At 35.0% G+C, this 6,297-nt stretch overlaps 1 non-coding gene across 1 annotated transcript; it reads left to right on the top strand.

The window, feature by feature from the left end:
* The first annotated feature begins 4,363 nt into the window (after positions 1-4,363).
* Positions 4,364-4,482, top strand: LOC112128157. The gene has a single exon (XR_002910883.1). It is a non-coding gene; the product is annotated as a U5 spliceosomal RNA (small nuclear RNA).
* Positions 4,483-6,297: the final 1,815 nt, after the last annotated feature.

Here is a 6,297-nt window from a genome sequence, read left to right as displayed (position 1 = left end):
ACCTTTAGGTATGTGATACGTGTTATTTATACGACCGAATGTATTTATTAGCATGAATGGAGGGTCATTAATTACTCCGAGGAATATTGAATACTCTGAAGTAGTGTAATTTATATGGTAAAAAGTATTATTCTGTTATGAATTAAATTCAAATCACCATTGAAGTACAGCAATTTCTGTCATATAGGAACGTTTTCGGTACAGTGGAAGTGAACTGAATTCTTTTTACATATTAATTTCACTTAAAATTTGATGCACTGTTATGGGATTCGAACCGAGAACCGCTAGCGTGGTAAATACGAGTCGGACGTCCTAACCACTTGGCCACCGTGGTTCTAGAATAAAGTTATGAAAAAAAGTAAGTACGATAGATTTCTTAATTTGTAACGTTTCATTCGATATATTTTATGTGTGCTTTGCAGGTGTATAACATTTTAAAAATTCGTGACTCCTTATTTCCAAAATGCTTTGTTTGTTGCATTGAAAATTAAAGACATTTACAAGTTGCATAAATTAAAGTAAAAAATAAATTAAAAGACACCCTATATTAAGTTAAATGTCAGTGGCTCAAACATAGACCATATAATTTAAATTAATACCCCATAAAAGGTTTGATTTTGGTTCATATATAAAATGACAATTGTTCTGCGTGCATTTTTGCATTAATTAAATTTATTATGCAAACATGCCTACAATTTACTTCAACAGAAAGAATAATTCGATTTTATGTCGTAGATTTCTTTCTAACCATTACCATATAAAAATTTCATTATCGTTCATTGTTCAAACAAATTATTTCTTTTTTTACGGTAACATTCGCACGGGGTTTATGGAATGCTTGCTATATAATTAGTAAAATGTAGTTAAAGATAGAAATTTGATTTAAAAAGGAGATCCTACGGACGTGCGATCACAGATTTTAATCAAACATATTTGTTGACGGTGTCAATATTATCCATATTTCTGCTTTAAGTGTAAATCTTGTCATATTATTTAGTGCATTTCACAGGGCACAATTCATATGCGAGAGTTAGTCTTATTTTTCATCCAAATGGTCTGTAAGGTGTCAACGGAATCAAGCGATATAATAAAAAACTCACAATGCAATCAAGCAGGGAGCCAAAGTGGGTGTCGACAATTTTTCTATTGACGCCTTTCCTTTATGAATATTATAATAAGCGATTCATTGGTAGTGGCCACTCCTCTTATTGAAAACAATATCTCCTCACTATTCATCGAGATAGGATTCATTTGGGATCCGGAGGGCCGATAAATCAGGAGTGACAGTCTACACACAATGTGACCACTGACTCACCATCAACTCTTATTAATTATTAGTTAGCCTGACATCATTATTGTTTCGGGCACGGGCAATGAGAATGAATATCTTAACTTACATGTGTCACGAGCCTGTCAGTTACACCTTTTTTATGTTAATCCCCTTTGTCCGCCCAACCGACAAAAAATATGGCGGCCAAAGGCTAAACGATGAAATTAATGAGTTAATTAATTGAAAAGAGTGGTGTAATTTGTAGGCCCGAGTGTGGAGGTTGCCTGAAACGATATAAATCCCCGAGGTAGTCTCCAATACTGCCTTATCAGGGGAAGCGAAGTCTCTGGCAGAGGTTTAATATTTCACGTAATTTATTGCTCCTTGATTTCATTTGCATTGGAGAGAAGAAGGAGAGGGAAACAGGGAGTGAGAGAGCGACGGCAACTTATGTCGGAGGCCTCGTGTCGGCTGGAGAAAACTAACGCCTGTTTCATTTGCAAAAAATAATGAATGATCCAACTTCGTCAGCAAGGAAATATATATAACATAAGCCAGTTCGAAACAACGATTAAAAAAAGAAATAAAAATTGTTTGTTATTAAACAAGGATAAGCACATAATAAAATACTTAAAATTATAACCAACTTGCGGTGTTTCATACGCCCTAAAAGACTTTAGGAATGATTTCTCATCACTACCAAAGGTAAGATACATTGCGCTTTTAATATCAGTGAAAAGGTATTAAATCACGATAAGAGTACCATTTTTGACAAATCGTTTTCAGTTTAATTATTGTTAGGATCCGGAGAGCTGAAGACAAACGTCAATTCCCGTGGCAATCTGGAGGATTTTTTTCTTCCAAACAATAAGCCCTAAATCTGATGGTATACCTTTTTTGGGCTGTATTGTAGTATCACGTATATAGATGGAGGTATCAATGTTTTCCAGTTGAATTATAGTTAAGGCCCGTAGAACTAAAGGCTGTCTAAACTCGTCAATTCCTATGGCCAGTCTGCACAATATTTTCCAAACTTTATCCTCTATATATGATTGTATACCATTAAAATAAATTGTTGACTGGATTATAGTATCGATTGTATAGATTGAATTATCAAATATTGTCAGTTGAATTATGGTAAGGGCCTCTAGATCTGATAGATTTCTTAATCCAACTAGTCCCATGGACAATCTGGACGATTTTTTTTTCAAACTTTATCCTATAATTCTAGTCTAATGGCCAGTGTTCAAGATTTTTTCAAACTTTTCCAGTAACTCGACTTTTTTGCCTTTATAATAAATTTTAGGTAGCTAAAATGAAGGAAAATTAGAAGTTTTTGGAGTAAATATTATGACACATACAGGTGCTTTTGGGAATTTGACAACTAAGCGTCTAAATTTGACATCTTATTTCCAGTAAAAGAATGAACACTTGTAATTTTTATGTTCAAATATATGTAACATTTTCTAAAAAAATATAAATATGTGGTATGTATACTGTACTCATGAGAACAATGTATACTCGTACAGGTAGGTTATTTCAGTGTATCGATAGCCATTTTGGCAGGTACATCATTGGCTGAAATTAAACATTTTACCTCACTACTTTTTTATTTTCAGGGAGGTGATATACATATATACGAGGTGTCCTTTTTAGATGGCCCAGCCGTATTTCTCTTGAGCCAATGACGCTATAAAAAAAGTGTTTTTAATTTTTTAGTCTAGTTTCCCATTTTTATGTACTCGTTCTCATCTTGTCCAGGGACTTCGGGACTCTCTGACAGGCGACTAACATTCCTTGCACAAATGTCGATTTAGGAGGCTGAAGACACCGTTCCTCCGTACATCCTATGAACTGATGAAGCCAAGTTCCGCAAAACGGAATACTAAACCGTTACCCGCACGAATTTTCGAACGTGGGGAGAGGAAAATCCGAGAATTTCATACTCTTGTCATCATCAGGTGGTTCACAGTATCAACGTTTGCTGTGGACTGCTCAAAAATAAATTAGTTGGGCCTTATTTCTACGAAAACAATTTAAATGGTGCTCAGTTTCTTAATTTTTTGAGGGCGGTACCAACACTATTAGATGATGTTCCTCTGCAACAACGACAAAGAACGATTCTCCAGCTTGATACATGCCCCGCGCACAATTCTTTCCAGGTAGACATAAGTTGAATCGTCACTTCCGGGATAGATGGATAGGACCTCTGGCCCAATCTGTTGGCCTCCTTGGTCATCCGATTTAAATCCACGTAACTATTTTCTGTGGGGCCATTTAAAAAACAGTGAAACTGTGTCTTCGCCAATCATAACGCAGCAACATCACTTGAAGAACTTCTGCAAAGGTTAGAAAATGCTTGTCAATCCATCTCCCCTGACACTATCTCTCTGACCAACAGTGACCTGTGGTTTTAAAGGAATTTTGAATCTTTACGCAAGACAGGCAGTTCGAACATGAAATGTGATTAACAAATAACAAACCAAATGAGTGGTTTTTGTTCAAACTTTTTGCCATAACTTTGACATTTCTTGACCAATTTAAAATCCGCTTGCACCATTGATTTCGTCGTAAACATTCTTTAAAAATGATTTGTCAGGATGTATAAGGTCTGATTGGAAATTTTGGAGCTGAACTCGGTCTGATATACCTTAATTTGTCTCCAAAAAACGTAAAAATTTGAAACTAGACTAAAATATATTACTTTTTTATAGCGTTATTGGTTGAAGAGAAATTTGGCCTGGTCATATAAAAAGGACACAGGTATGTATCTATATATGTCATTGTTGGTAGGTTTTTTTTCCGCAAATGATATTTTCTCAAAGTTCACGCTATTCAAATAAACCTCGTTTTCATCCATATTTTTTTTATAATTATGTTATCCATCATCAAGTCAAAACAGAGAAATTGTGGTCTTTAAAAAGGGAACTGATGAATAACGATTTTTTTTTAGGCCTTACTATTTCAGTATTGTAGCCACAAGTAGGAGTGTCAAGAAGGACCGGGCGCAACCGACCCGGCAGCAAAGGACGAACCGGCGGATAAAGCGGCTGATCCTTTCTTAAATAATTTCAATTTATGCAATTACTTTCCGTGCGGTGGTCTCCCTTCATAACGAATAATCTTTCGCCTTTTACTAAAGATTTCCGTGGAGGGGGACTCACTGATGAGTCTATAATGAAATTTTTTGTAGTGCCTTGTCGTCAGACGAGGCCAAAAAAAAAAAAAAAAAAAAAAAAAAAAAAAAAAAAAAAAAAAAAAAAAAAAAAAACGAGATATGTTTAAGTTAATTTGGTCGCGATCATTTTGGCCTTCCTAACCTCACTGTATTGTCTTTCAATGTTGTACCTGTGTGATTTCTGGGAAGGTAAGTCACTTTTATATATAAAGTCTCCGCTTCATGATAATAATATCGCTGAATTTTAACTTATGATTTTTATATTCTGTTTTTGGTAAAATGTTAAAAAAAGAGTCCATGAGTTTGAAGAAATGACGAGTAACCTTGTGCCGAATGTAACTTACAAACAATTAATGGTCCTCGTAGTGGCTTTATGCAACAAACAGGAATGCTTGATATTGTAGAAGCTGAATAGCACCAATTTCGAAAACAAAAATCTAGCAATTGAAGTCACGTGAACGTACCTAGGTATTTTACACTTTTAATATGAGTAAAAAATCATACTAAATTAAGTAAAATTAGCCATTTTGACAAATCGTTTTAGGTTGATTTATCATAATCCTAAGATGGCTGTCATAAATTGGACGGTTGTGTGCAATTGAAAGCTGCTATTCTAAGGTCCAGAGAACGCCATATTCCTCTGGATTGGACTTTGGTTTTTCCTACGAAACAGTAAGCGATCAGTCCACTGTTAGGATTGTTAGTCCGAACACTAATAAAAACCACTTCAACTCTCGATTAGGCGCCAATAAAACGTACTAGACCGATTGAACTTTTAATTCGAGATATAAATATGAAGCTATAAAGGGATTTACTGCTCGCCTTATCCGAGAGTAGGATCTCAGCGCCCTTTTTCCTATTTAAATGTTAATGTATTTTATATCGACAGGATGATTTTTTTTCCTAGAGGCCCGCTTTTAGTCGAGGTCCGGCTCAATTTGTTCGATCCCGACCCTGAGATTCCATCCGCTTGTAATTCCTACTTTGGAATCCCCAACTCTTCGGCCGCATCTCTCGCATACCAATAGAGAGGGCCACAAATTAGACGTATCCACTCCTTTTTCGAACGTTTCCTTTTAAATATCAATTAAATCGGCCTGGACTCGATCGGAAGCCTAATTGGAGCGTTTGGGCTTTTTGGTTATCGTTGTTCGAGATCAGACTCACTTCCACGATATAACACCCTTTTATGCTTTATTTGTGTTGACCAATTCAATCAGTATCCTAGTTATGCAGCTACCAGAATACGATGTCCGACATCAGATCGATTCGATCACACCTTCCGATATCAAAACATTCACATTCCTGACTTTTATTCCATTCTCAGACATCTTATTTTATTTCAATAGTATTGATCGGTACACTTTGATGACACCATAAATAGAATTTCAAGTGGGAATTAAAGTCTTAAGATAAAAATAAATAAAATGGAAGTGGTTTTTTTATATCTGTATTTTATACTCTTCGTATGCATGTATAAATTGTTCTTAATCCGTTTTGAAAATTGATTTCCTTACAGATCAGTCTCCCAGATCCACATCCTCTCCTTGTTTTGTTTCCTCTTTGCGAGTTGTATTGTGATTATTTGATATTATGATTTTTTTATATGATTCACGCGAATGCATTACTATTGCTGCGGTTTTGAAATTAAAATGTTACCAATCGTCTTTCCAAAATATATATTTTTTAATGTGCTACTTTAGCGCCATCACTTTGATGCCTTTTAATGGATTTTAATATCGTTTTGCTTGTTGAAAAAATGAAAAGGATGAGGATTTTAGGAATATTAGACGCAAATAATATAATTTATTAAAATTAGAGATAATCAGTTTAAAATGAATCTCCAGCT

The sequence above is a fragment of the Cimex lectularius genome, unplaced genomic scaffold (assembly GCF_000648675.2).
Source record: "Cimex lectularius strain Harlan isolate CLEC.00 unplaced genomic scaffold, Clec_2.1 scaffold274, whole genome shotgun sequence".
In the NCBI taxonomy this organism is placed as follows: Eukaryota; Metazoa; Arthropoda; class Insecta; order Hemiptera; family Cimicidae; genus Cimex; species Cimex lectularius.
This window is presented reverse-complemented; position numbering and strand designations above follow the sequence as displayed.